The sequence below is a fragment of the Mustela nigripes genome, chromosome 4, assembly GCF_022355385.1.
Source record: "Mustela nigripes isolate SB6536 chromosome 4, MUSNIG.SB6536, whole genome shotgun sequence".
In the NCBI taxonomy this organism is placed as follows: domain Eukaryota; kingdom Metazoa; phylum Chordata; class Mammalia; order Carnivora; family Mustelidae; genus Mustela; species Mustela nigripes.
Genome location: NC_081560.1, coordinates 133730218 through 133744515, shown reverse-complemented (window position 1 = coordinate 133744515; position 14298 = coordinate 133730218). Strand labels below are relative to the sequence as shown.

At 36.3% G+C, this 14298-nt stretch overlaps 2 protein-coding genes across 3 annotated transcripts in view; one reads left to right on the top strand and one right to left on the bottom strand.

Moving 5' to 3' along the window:
- The window catches only part of CTNNA3 (catenin alpha 3), a 1804468-nt gene that overhangs the window by 647417 nt on the left and 1142753 nt on the right, over nt 1–14298 (top strand). The window contains exon 1 of one of the 2 annotated variants that reach the window (XM_059397522.1): nt 7233–7398. The exons of the other annotated variant lie outside the window; for it this stretch is intronic. The gene's annotated coding sequence lies outside the window, so the exon portion shown is untranslated. Of the gene's footprint in view, nt 1–7232; nt 7399–14298 lie in introns of those variants that run through there. 2 annotated transcript variants of the gene reach the window in all.
- Nucleotides 1–14298, bottom strand: part of LRRTM3 (leucine rich repeat transmembrane neuronal 3) — a 143785-nt gene that overhangs the window by 10544 nt on the left and 118943 nt on the right. The window lies entirely within an intron of this gene.

Here is a 14298-nt window from a genome sequence, read left to right as displayed (position 1 = left end):
TTCTAAGTACTGAGGCAAGTGATAAAATGGAAATATTATATGATGAGAAATAGGGTGAACAAGTCTCATTATCACTGCAGCTTAGTTCCCTTGGGAGAGTGTCAAAGCCTGCCTGGCTGTTTCCTCAGGTTCTATCTCAATTTATTTATGATTTCTGGTTTCTCTTTCTAGCTATCTGAGTAGCTGTGGTCATTTGTTCCATCTCTTGGTCAACGACTACCTGAACATGTTTCTAGCATCTTCCTTCTTTTTTTTTTTTTTTAAGATTTTATTTATTTATTTGACAGAGAAAGATCACAAGTAGGCAGAGAGGCAGGCAGAGAGAGAGGAAGGGAAGCAGGCTCCCTGCTGAGCAGAGAGCCCGATGTGGGACTCAATTCCAGGACCCTGAGATCATGACCTGAGCCAAAGGCAGCGGCTTAACCCACTCAGCCACCCAGGCGCCCCTAGCATCTTCCTTCTTAACATCATTCATTATGTTTCACTGAACATTTACTGTGTGCTAGGAACCATGCTGCATCCTGGACTTGGGTCATCTTACTTAAGCCTCCCAAAGGCTGCTGTGAGGTAAATAGAGTAATCCCTATTTTACCATTGAGAAAACTAAGACTTAATTTCTGTCGTTAGCCTAAAATCACGTACCTGGTAAGTTGCAATAGTTGCCTAACTTCTTAATCTCTGTGCTTTACTGCTCATTTATCACTTTATCTATCCAGTAGGGAGAACACTGATTTCCTGTGCTACACCATAGCTTTTTGATACTGCTGTGCACATATGGTCCTCAGGAAGTAAACAGTTTATCAGGGATTTGTGATGTGGGTAGATGGTAATAGCTCAAAATCAGAGCTTTCTGCTTAAATTCATATTGGTTAATGCAAACTGAAAGAAGTCTAATCTGAAAATCATTCTGGATTGGGACAGGAACTTTACATATACTCCCAGATACAAATATGTGTAGAACTGTTTAGGGAGACTTTCAGGAATTTCAAAGTGAAATTTCTGTGTTGTCTTGGAAGTGGGTAGAAATTTTTCCATTTGTCAAGTTTCTCTTTTTAACAAAAGGTGCAAAAAATTAGAAACCTTAGTCAATCTGTAGTATGATTATTTTGTTTTATATTAAATAATACTTGTTTTATTTCTTTCTGTATATAAAAATGGTTATAGGTAGTTGCTGGGGAGAACAGGAGTGGGGAAGTGAGAAACTAACATGAATAAGACAAAAATTCTGCTCTTTGGCAAAATCTGGGGGAAATAAATTATGTAAGAGAGTGAAGGGAGATAATGGATGGGGTGATTTGGGAGACAAGTGATCATAGTCTACGTATAAGGATTTTGTGTGTGTGTGTGTGTGTGTGTGTGTGTACGTATGTATATGTATATTTGTATGTATATACATACTGTGCTCTGATTTGCTGATTCTACTAATTATGTCATTCATCCTTTATGGGTGCCTAACAAACCAGCCATCTTTCTTGTTTGGAAATAATGTTATTTTCCAGATTTATTGCCAAGAGTCTATTTTGTTGAGAAGTGATTTAATATTTACTTTTATAGACTCTTCCGCAGAGATAATATGTTTTACTTTGAAACCGATTTATCTGTTTGAAGAACAGTCTATCTCTTGGAACTCTTTAGCATTCTAATAGTTAATTCCTGTGAGTACAACAGACTGTCAGATCATTAATTTTAATTATCTTGATTCTACTAATAATTTATTTGAATTTTTTTCATGAAGTACTTGATTACAAGCCTGAATTCATGTTACCTTTCAAGTTAAAAAATAAAAACAATTTTTATACTTTTAAATTATTACAAGTTAAAAAATAAAAACAATTTTTTATACTTTTAAATTATTACATGTAATCCAGACTTTGATACCCAATTTTGGTACTTTTGAAGAGCAAAGTTGCCAACCAAAGTAACAATTGCTGGGGTGCCTGGGTGGCTCAGTCAGTTAAGCATCTCACTCTTGATTTTAGCTCAGGTCATGATCTCAGGGTTGAGAGATCGGAGCCCTGCAGTGTGCTTCATGCTGGGTGTGGAGCCTGCTTCAGATTCTCTCTCTCCCTCTCCTTCTGCCCCTTCCTGGTTACACATACACTCTCTCTCTCCAAAAAAAATAAAATAAATAAATTAAAAAATCAAGTAACAATTGCTATCCTGAGATCAAAAGTATAGGATAATAAGGCAGGGACTCAATATGATTTTGAAAATTTTTAGGTATCTGGAACTTGAGAATAATGTGAAAAAGACCATTATATTCAGGAAGATGATAATTCTTCCAGTGCCTTTTGTGTCAAAATACATTATACTGAACTTCTGAATGGTGAAATCACAAACTGAAAAAAAATAGAATTTCATTTGAAAGGTCATAATATTGCTTACACCAAAATGCATTTAGAGTAAAAAGAAAGCAAATTCTGAGTTTTATGTGTATTGTGCCAATTTGGAATCTTGGTAGTGTCCCCACTCCTTCTAAGCAATGGGGAGAATCTTATAAAATACAGGTCCCTTTATCTTTGTAATTTAAAAAATACATCTTAAATATTTAAATGATGTTGCCACTTCTGAATGTATTTTGCCTTTACAAAACAGTTTCTTTCTATTCCAGTTTTGCAACAAGAAAGAAATGGGGGTTGACTGTATATGCATTGATTTTCATAAGTTCACGTTAGTGTCTATAAAACCAAACAGAAGAATTCACACATTAATTTATTTGTTTCAATAAAGCTTTGCTGAATGCCTTCCCTAGGCCTGGTGTTGTGAGCTAGATGCTGAAGATAAAACAAGTGCTTGTCCTCAAGGCTTCTGGATGGAGCATAAACCATTCTAACATGCTTATTAGCACATGGAAGAGGGAGGACTCCATAGAAGAAGAGAGTTTTCTTTTTTCCCCAATTGTCATTTCTGTCTTACTCATTTATTCATTCTTGTTCTTCCTCTCTCTCTTCCTTGAATTGTCAGGGAACTGCCCACAATACTTTAATGGTATGTATATTTTGAAGTTGCGTCCACTTAATTTGTGCATATATTTTATCTTATATTAGACCATAACCTTCCTGAGCGCAAAAATCTATGATTAATCACATTTCTGTATGGCTTATATTGTTTCACATGATTCCTTTAACATAGCAAGCACTGATGAATGAATACATGAGTGAATGAAGTAGTAGAGTAAAGGGTATTTAGGTAGTTGGGAAGAAATTAAGAAATTTCATTCCAGGATAACTGGGCTTTATGGGAACTACATGGCTAAGAAAATACGCTGTAGTCTAATGACGTGAAGACCAGGCCATTATGATCCTCGGACAGAGGTAGAGAGCTACAATGAATTTTCAAAAATCCACACTAATGATGAGTGTGGCATTATAATGTAATAATAAGATCCTTTTTTATTTTTTAATTATTTAAAATTTTAAAATTAATTTTACTTTAAAACATTAACACATTGTATTTTATTATATAAATATTAGTTATAAAGTTGAAATACATAATTTTTAAACAATATTATTAATAAAATAATTCTTAATTTGGTGGTTTTCCTCCTATAAATTTCAGAATATTGTCCTTTAATACCTTTCACACCTGAATTTTTCAAACTCTTCAGTGCTCCCTAGAAACACACCCCATCATCTCTGAGAGTTTGGTTCACCTGCCAAATTAGCTCTCCCGGTAATGGACTCTGCTCAGGATCCTTCTGTGTTAACCTCTGTTTTATTTTTGTAGTACCAGTTTCTCTTCTACTGAGGCAAAGCAAAATGCCCCAAACTGTTTTCATTTACATGTAAGTCTTTCTGTACAGCCCAATGCCTGCTAAATTGGCACCATTGCCAGGTAAAGTGATGGGACCCAAATTGAGACTATGACGTAAAGGCCCTACTGATCTTGATGCTGTTTCCAAATCTGTTTCTTCATATTGTTATGCAATGAGGTGCAGTTGCTAATTTTTAATTGTTTAAAAACAATCTCCTTGTTTTCCTCCCAACTCCAGTCAACCCTCCCTGGAAATTGTATTTGCAATAGTCCACTTAAGGATCTTATAATGGTTATACAGTGTCTGATATTTTCCAATATAGTTTGTATAAATCTGTGAGTGAATGAACATCACTCATTGCATTCAGCATTTCAAACAGCAAATGGCAGTGTTTGGTCCTCCTGCAGAAGTGACTGGTGAAAGAACTCTCTCTGTGAGTGACAGGGCATTGTAGTGTCATGGTGGGGTACCGTATGGGATTTCTCTCAACATTGGCATTATATTTGGGTTTCTGTCATGATTTCTGATATCCTACTTGCTTTCCAGCTCTTTTGTATTTTTTAATTTCCCACTAGTTTAATGGAGTTTTGACATTCTTCATAAAATAGGCTGTCCATTTCTGACATGTCTGAACTTGAGAACTTACCCTGCATTGGCAGGACTTTGATCTCCAGACTTTCTTAGGGTTTCTCATCCTATCTAGGACCTAGAGGGCAGCAGCTCAGGAATCCTTGAATCCCAGTATCTGTCTTCCAAATGAGCTTTCAAATGATGTGATAATTTACTGATTAGAAAAGAGTTTTTCTTCAACTGTATTTTGAAATTAATTCGGATTTTGGTTCAGATGATCTCCAAACTAAATGGGACAATATTCTATATACATCTGCTAAGTTGCATAAAAGTCTTACTCTTGGGGATTTAGTTTAAATAATACTGCCTTTATGAGAACTCATCCAATAATTTGATTCTGTAGGGATGAGCTCCTGCTATGAATTTCTTCAGAATTTAAATATATGTAACAATATGTACCATTTCTTCTATCTGTCCATCCATCCATTCATCCATCTATCCATCTGTTATTTAGTATTCTTGGGGTCCTAATGAACAAAATCAGTTCCTTGACCTCACAAGCAAGCAGTAAAATACTGTTTTTTTCTAGATGGGTAAAAGTGTTTATAGGTTATGGTGGGAGTGGAAAGAAAGATCTTCCTTTTCTGGGAGACTTTATATAGGTAACATCATTTTTGAGCTGGCCAGCTTTGTCTTATTTATATGTTGCTATTATTTCATGTATATTATCTATCTAGACTATAAATTTTATAAAGAATAAAGATTTTTTTCAAAGATCATACAGGCTTGTATATTAGCAAAATTCTGAAAATTCCTGTTAGTACAGTGAGCAGAACTACTTGTCACAAAGTTCACATTTATATACTTACATTTATAATGAAGATATAAGGTCTTCAGATAAGGATGAGCTAATAGATACAGGTAATCTAATTAATTATGAATAATTCAGTAATATAATTTAATAATTACCAATACAACATTAATAGTTAACTTATTTCAAATTTTTATATGACACAAAGATAGTGAACTTTATCTTATTTTTTAACTTTATGTATTTATTTGAGAGAAAAGGAGAGAGTATACATGAGCGGTGGGGAGGGGCCAAGGAAGAGGATCTTTAACCAACCTCCCTGCTAAGCTCAGAGCCTGGCTTGAGGGCTCTATCTCACAACCCATGAGATCATAACCTGAGTTGAAACCAAGAGTTGGAGACTTAATCAACTGAGCCACCCAGGACTTGATTAAGTCACATTTTATTATGTGAAATGGGACACATAATAAAAACTCTAATAAAAACTCTAGTTTTTATTAGAGTTTACTGATATTGTCTCACTCTAATTTTTGGTTCCTCACATTGTGTTCAGTCTGGAGGCAGCTATGTGGCTTATATTTGTGTCATGGTGCTGGGGCTACATCTTGGGCCCTTTCTTTTTACTTGACAACATTAGCAACATGGTTTTGAAGAAAGGAAGACTCTTTCTCTAATAAATTAGGTAGCTTCTGTGGGTATTTAAAGGGATTCGAAGTTTAAGAAATTTAATAACGCAGAAGTCTTTATACAGGGTGCTTAGTGGTTCCTGAATCACACTTGCTTCTCCTGACCCCAACGCCCACAGTTGCTTTATTGTCCGAACACACACGTGGCTTCTGTCAGAAGGCATGACTACTACAGAAATGTCTGCCTGGTTCTGCATTCACATCACACTGCTCGTGAGAATTTAATTAATATAGGAAGCTGATGGTTTCTGGTCACCAAAATCTGGTCAGTCTCTTGATTCATAATATTATGGTCCATCCCTGGGACTACCCAGGTTAGAGGTGCTTCTCTCAGTTCCAAGGTTTGAGACTTGATCTTCAAGAATTCTTTTAGCACTCAATGTCTGAAATTTTCTTCTCTGTGTTGATACAGAATACATAGTTTATCTTTAAAAAAAAAAAAAAAAGCAACATGTATTTGCGGGGGAGGACATAGGCCCTTCCTGGAAATAATATATTTCTAACTCATTCCTTCAGGAATTTCTTCTCCTGTGGATCAGCTGAGCAACTCATAGATTCAATAGATTCAATGAGTCCCTAAGAGGCCTGTGGAGTAATTGAGAATTTGGGAGGAAAGAAAATGATTCTCAACTTCATGGTGCAGTAAATGCATTTCTAGATACTGGATCCTTGAGTGTAGCCCTTTTCCAAATCTGCTTGGGGGTTTAGGGTTTTCAACTTATGCCACGAGTGATATTGATTAAGCATTTTCTGCCTTGCCCATTAGCTCTCCCTTCTGCTCAGTGCTGTAGTGAAATCACAATTTGTGCCATGGAAATCACTGAGGCAATAAATCTAGCACTTACGACTTCAATGCATTATTGAGAAGAGAGCACAGATGGACTATAAGGAAGCAAGCAGTTGTTCAAACTAACTAATATCTTTGATAATTAATAAATGTAACAGGGGAAATGAACAGCAAAAGACGGAGTAACTGATCTAATTTTTAACTAAAACACAGCATAAAAATTCTTTGATTTGCAATTTTAAAAAATTCTCTCCATAGCTTTGAAAGAAAACATTTTGGTTCCTTTGTTGACTGCAACCTCAATGACATTGTAATGGGAAGAGAATTAACATTCCCCACGTCATCTGTAGTCATTTTGTGTTCAGCTTAAATTTCTACCCCATGTGGTTTAAGTATTCCTGTTTATCAAATACCAGCTAGGTTTCGGGAACTGTTCTAGGTGCTGGTAATTTAAAGATAACTGAAGCATGGTTCCTGTTTTTGAGGAGCGCCCCGTCTCTAGGAGGGATCTAAGCCTGTAGATGTAAACAGTGAGTAAGCTCAGCCTTTAACTGGGTTATGCAGTGGCCTCAGAGGAGGGTATCACCTGCTCTGCTAGGCTGGGGTCAGGAAACTCTTCAGAAAGAGGGCTCCTAAGTTGAGTCTTGAAGGAAGAAGAAACTCACTAGGAGAAAAAAACAGGAAGACTATCCCAGGCAGAGGCAAAAAGGCTCGAGACAGATGGCTAGTCGGGGGCCTGAACTACTCCAACTGGCAGGAACAAGTGAAACTTATGGAGGAGCAGCAATAGGTAAATGTACGTTCGTGAGAATACAGCAAAATGGTAGGTGAGAGGTGACGAAGACCGGAGATCAGGTACAGGTACTAGCAATGAGGATGGAAAGAAAAGGGTGAGTCGCCACTTACTAGCTGAGTGACCATGGGTCAGTTCATTAACATCTCTGAGCCACAATATTGGTGCTGGTTAAATGGATCTCATAATCCCTACCTTAGAGTTGTGTTGTTAGCACTGGAGATAATATATGTGTGATTTCTGGAATAGTAAGTTCTCAGTAAGGGGTAATTATAATATTATAATATTATTCCTGATTGATTGAAATACTCTATCATGTCCTATGTCCTGTGCTCTTTTTCTACATAGTTCACTGCTTGTCACTTTCATAGCCTCGTTCAATATATAGTTGAATATAGAGCTGAAAGAATTAAGCATTTTTAAATGCTTCTGCCAACAGTCATTTTTCCAATAATTATTACTGTTGCCACATTAATCTATATTTGAGATGCAATCAAATTGAAGTGCTCAAAAATTTATAAGCTCCGTCTATCAGAATTGAAGGAAGGAGAGAGAAACATTCGGACATGATTAGAATGGTTGGCTTGTTAGTGAAAATTTTGTATCATAGTTCAAATATCAAATATCCAACTAAATGGAAAGGATTGAGAGTTGTCATTCTAGAATGGGATACTGATTTACTGTTTAGCTTTAGGCATGTTACTTCTCCTTTTCTCTGCAATTCAGTAAAAGGAGGAAGACTATGCCTGCTGATTAAATACCAATGAGCAGGCTTAAGCATAAGAATGACAATAAAATAATAACTTTCCTCTCTGAGGAGAAGGAAATTTGTGTCAGCAAATCTGTTATATTTTTGAGACTTAACAATAAAACACTCTAAATGGGAATTCTGTCCCTAGTCCAGGTTTTTTTGTTAACATCAGTTTCTCCAAATATATTCCTGACTTCCGCAATTTTGTTTCATACCTCAGTAGTTTTGTTTTAAATTATGAACAGCAAAATCTCTGTGAAAAGTAGAAATTAACCTGCTGATGTATCTGTCTCTACCCCCTTATAGATGCTGTAAGATAAGTGGAAAAATACAATTTCAAAACCTAATCCAGCAGAAAATGTCTCTAACCTGCAAAACAATCCATTTGTTTATGTAACTGGGATGATTTTTTCTTTTTTCTTGAAAGAAAGGGCCTCCTTATAAAGAAATGCAAGCATTTGGGGTTATCAGTCATTATGGTTTCCCCTTGCTACCTCTTCCAGGCCTCTCTGGATCCGACCAGGAGCTAGGTTAAATTCTACCTATTATATGAAGCCTTTAGGAAAAAACCAAACCCAAAAAACTTCTGAAGCCACGCTTCTCTGAACTGTAGCAATTTTTTATTTTACTTCTTCCCCAGTACTTTATATAAACTGCTATGTTAGTGACTATCTTATGATGCATTATGCCTTATCTTCCCTATTATATCACAGATGCTTGATAGCAACTACTTTGTTTTCTATTGTCTTACCTGGTCCAGAGGAGATATTCATAGATTTATTGGCTTCCTTGGGACTTTCTAAAAGTACAAATTATTACCTAAACTTAGGTACAAATTTTACCTAAAAGTGCATATCTCCCAGATCTTAGATTTAGGTCCTGCTCTATCACTGTGTTCCTTCTGTATCTGTGGCAGAAAGTTTGCAACGAGCTGGGCCATGGACACTCATGTCTGTGTTTATGGTAGCTTCTTCAAACCCCTAGGACTCTTCCACTGAGTTTATAAAGTAGACTTTCTTATGCATGGCCTGTGCTCCTGAATGAATCTCAAAAATATCCCCACACAAAAAAATATGGTCAACAGAGCATGAGGGAAACCAAACTGGGAATGCAAATCTTGTCTCTAAAACTTATAAATATGGATTATGTCTTGCCCTCCCAAATATAATGAATATTGGTAACTTGAAATTCATGGTGTAAGTTCCAGTTGAAGTGGATTAAGAGTGTCTTCGAAATTGTATTCCAATCTAAGAAAACTCTTAAATGGGAGCCAAATTATATCAATATTCTAAGTTACATAATCAAGTGGAGTGCTCTACTGTAGCGCATTGGCATTCTCTATCTCTCTCTGCTTTTCCATTCTTGTAATTATATTTGATCTGCTAGACTCACCCTGAATTTTGAGGATTCTGATGTTAAAAGGACAAGGGAGAAAAATTTATAAACCATAACAGTTGCCTTGATTCTGTTTTCCTAAATTATTTAGCGGAGAGTAACATTTTATTGCTACCTCTCTCAATCACTTCCCTGCTGATTGGTTCCTCTACCTTAGAGACACAAATGCACACAACACACACACACACACACACACACACACGCAAACTTTATAGCAGTCTTGCTTTAAAGCAATCATACTTTAGGGCTTTCTACAATGTATATGACTAGTTAGTAAGCACTGTAGCTGTGCAGTTTTAGATGTATATATGAGTCTCTCCAGGACTTGGAGTTGCACTGGGGAACTCAATGCCCATTTGAAGGGCTTACTGAACTCAGCAAAAAGACTGAAAATGGTGTTCTTTCAGGATACTCTTATATGTGGTGGTTACCCCTGAGGGAAAGCCTATAAACTGGGGTTTGGAAAATTTGGATTAGTTTGGTCAAAGTGTGACCTTAGCCTATGACCTAGAATGTATGTCCTACTTGTTCACAGTTAGCTAAAAATAAACATGAAGTGGAACTTTTTAAGCTCTTGGTGTGTTTCATATTATAAATCATTCCTGTCCTCATTCTCCTTCCCATCTCCATTCCTCCCTTTCTATCGCCTTTATTAATTGTTTCATCCATTCAGTAAGTGATCATTGAAGAGGTATTATGTGTCAGCTACTATCCTAAGTGCTAGTGGGGTGAGTAAGTAATAAAAATAGATATTATAGTAAGAGGTTATACATAAAATAGTCACATAAAAATATAAATTTTGAGGTTGGGTCTGGAGGAGTCATACACAACTAGTCTTGCAGGGAGGTATATCATGGAAGGTTTCCTTATAAAAGTTTCATGAGAGTTGAGTTGAGTGAACAGATGAGTGAAGGTAGGAAGACACACGCATCAAGCCAATGGAACAGGACAAAAGATCAGAGGCAGGTAGGGGCAGGAGAGTCCAGAATAATGGAACTAGAGACTGCAGGAAAGGGGCTGGGGGTGGGACAGAGGCGTGTTTGAGATGGGATCAAGAGGCTGTTAGGGCTACATCATTAGTTTCTTTTAGGTCATTTTGGGTATGTTTGTTTTTAAGGTTTAGGTATTATAAAGCAATTGGAAGCCAATGAAGGATTTTAATCAGGGAAGTGACATGATTGTAATTACAGAAAAACCATTCTGGAGAGGAAAGAGGATTAAAGGCTAGAGCAGATGAGTACAAAACTGTTGGGAGGCTACTGGAGGACCCATTAGAGAACTGAGAAGGCAGTAGAGAAGGGGGTGGTAGCCATGCGATAGAGGGAGTTCAATAAATGTCAGGAGTATTTAGTGGAGTGACAGGACCTGGTGAAGGGATTACGAATGGGGGTGAGTGAGAAGATCTCAAGAATGTATAGGTTTCTGGAAACACAAGTGTCCTGACATGATGGGTATTCACTGAAATGGGATACACTGCAAGGGAATGGGTTCACGGTTTCTTTGGTTGTGAGTTTGGTATCAGACATGATAGAGATGTAGCAGTTTTGACATAGCCTAATGGAAATGTTGGAGAGTAACTTCGTTCAAATCTGGGGCTCAGAAGAGCAATCTGGGCCAGAGTAATCAGCATGAGAGAGAATATATCAACTCCTTTGTTTGTTTCAGTAGGATACATTTCCAAAGGTAAATGGAACATTTCCTTTGAAATATTTTTCTTGTTTATGTTGTATTGCTATTTACTCCCTAACCAAAATTTACAATTTGATATTATTATTGTTAACTATTATTTTGAACTATAGTCACCATGCTATAGTCACAGCTATAGTCACCATATAGTCATTTTAGTCTCCAGGTCCAATATGATTTTAATGTAATATGATTATGAAACCTGATACTTGAATTTAATTCCTTGAGAAATACCCTTAGATTTTGAAAATAATATTTTTTTATATCCTCAAATGAATCTGACTTACTTTAGAAGGATAACAGCTTTGCATTCTAATGGAGTCTGAAAATCAATGTTTTGGAGATATGGTTGAAATGTTGGTCTCTTTACATGTTGTTCTGTGATTGTGGACTGTGATGTAGGGCGCTTCCTCATCTCCCTTGCATGAGCCAGCGAAGTGACTTAAGCAAGTCACCAACCTTGCTAGGACTTCATTACTCATATATTGAAGAGATGTTTGTATTAACATGATCTCCAAGATTTATTTTGGCCTTAAGAATCTATGAAAAGTGGGCGCCTGGGTGGCTCAGTGGGTTAAGCCTCTGCCTTTGGCTCAGGTCATGATCTCAGGGTCCTGGGATCAAGCCCCATATCAGGCTCTCTGTTCAGCAGGGAGCCTGCTTTTCCCTCTACCTCTTCCTGCCTTTCTGCCTACTTGTGATCTCTCTCTCTGTCAAACAAATAAATAAAATCTAAAAAAAAAAAAAATCTATGAAAAGTTAGCACTGATTTTAAGAAAATAGTTAGGAGTAAGGATGAGGAGAAGTATTTACTTTAAATACCAGAAAAGTTTTAGATCTATGGAGGAAATGAACCTTCTGAAATTATTCAGGATATAGTAAAGGGGAGTTTATACTTAAAAAAGAAATCTTTCTACACATGCGGAAAGATAGTTAAATCGCTGCTAAAAATGTGAAATGGAGGTGAGCAACATTTCCAAAGGCAGTAAGTAGTGTTCCATTTTACTGGTAAATTCTATCATTCTTTTTTTAAAAAATGAAATAGAGGTTTATATAAAAAACGGAGAAAAAAAAATTGCATGTGCAGATGTAAAATACCATCTGTGCTTCTGGATCCACTCCATGCTTCACACCTCGGTGAAAGAAATTATTGATTGAAAGCTCAGATTTTGCTGGCTAGTTGTAAAAGCTTCCTGTGTTGCTTATCATGCATTTTAAAAATAGGTGGTTTTGAATTTGTCAGTTAATTTTAGCCCCATTTGCCTAGGCCTCCTAACTCAGGAAGCATGCTTTTAGTAAAGCTATGGTTCAATTAATATTCAACTCAATTAATAGTAATGAGCACTTACAAGGTGCCAGGCAACGTGTTAGGCACTTTGCATTAGCTCAAACTTCTGAATGTTTATAATAGCTTTCCTTTTGCCTCCTAGTGGCAGCTTGGGTTCATCTAATTTGCTGGACTGGAGAGTTTCATTTGTATCTTACTTTGATAAAATATTAAACATGGCAAGTATACAGTCTCATAAAGTTAAAGAAGCTCGTCATAAATATCTCCAACTTCACCTCTCTTACCCCTTTCCCAATTTAATAATGGCTGGTGTCACATTTGTGCCCAGGCCCAAGTCAACTCTGCTCTCATTTACTTCTTGCCATGAATTTAAGTAAGATTGGCACCTCTCTCAGGGTTATTTTCCCCCCTCTAATCTTATGGCTAATTGTGGGGTAGAATACTTGTTCCTGTTACTATAGTTTTAAACATAGACTACTGCTGCTTATACTTCAAGGTAAAGGGGGGGTACAGGATTTGATTTTTTTTTTTTTCAAATTTAGATTTTTGGCCATGATGTTTTACATAAACTTACTCAGTTAAGAACATATTAAACGGCATTTATTTTCAGGAAAATTCTTAGAAGCAACACAAAAGAGCCAAATTCGTGTCCTTCTTCTCTAAACTACAGTCACTGCAAATGTATCTATGAATTTTTCAGGCACCAACAGCTCGGGAAAACAAACATATTATTAGAAGCTCAAAGTAGACGCCTCAGGTGCCAAATGCATCCCTAAATACTTAAAGAGAGGGAAGTAGTTACACAGGTATTTGCTTAATATAAAAGGTGATAGAGAGCTGTATATTTGTAGAATTAAAACTTTCTTGTTAAAATACTGACCATTTTAGTTGTAGTTTGATTTTTAAGTGTATAAAATCTACATATATATAGTAATAAACATATAGAGAATGTATATATATACAAAATGAATCATTTCACTTGTTTAAAACCTTAATAATATTAAGAAATGTATTTTGTGAAAATCATGAATGAAAGAGGAGAGATCACAACTAACACCAAAGGAATATAGACAATTATAAGAACATACTATGAACAACTCTACACCAATAAATTTGACAAATCTGGAAGAAATGGATGCATTCATAGAAACATATAAACTACCACAACTGAACCAGCAAGAAGTAGAAAGCCTGAACAGACCCATAACCAGTAAGGAGATTGAAACAGTCATTAAAAATCTCCAAACAAACAAAAGCCCAGGACCAGACGGCTTCCCGTGGGAATTCTACCAAACATTTAAAGAAGAACTAATTCCTATTCTCCTGAAACTGTTCCAAAAAATAGAAATGGAAGGAAAACTTCCAAACTCATTTTATGAGGCCAGCATCACCTTGATCCCAAAACCAGACAAGGATCTCATCAAAAAAGAGAGCTATAGACCAATATCCTTGATGAACACAGATGCGAAAATACTCAACAAAATACTAGCCAATAGGATTCAACAGTACATTAAAAGGATTATTTACCAAGACCAAGTGGGATTTATTCCAGGGCTGCAAGGTTGGTTCAACATCTGCAAATCAGTCAATGTGATACAACACATCAATAAAAGTAAGAACAAGAACCATATGATACTCTCAATAGATGCTGAAAAGGCATTTGACAAAGTTCAGCATCCCTTCCTGATCAAAACTCTTCAAAGTGTAGGGATAGAGGGCAAATAACTAAATGTCATCAAAGCCATCTATGAAAAACCCACCGCAAATATCATTCTCA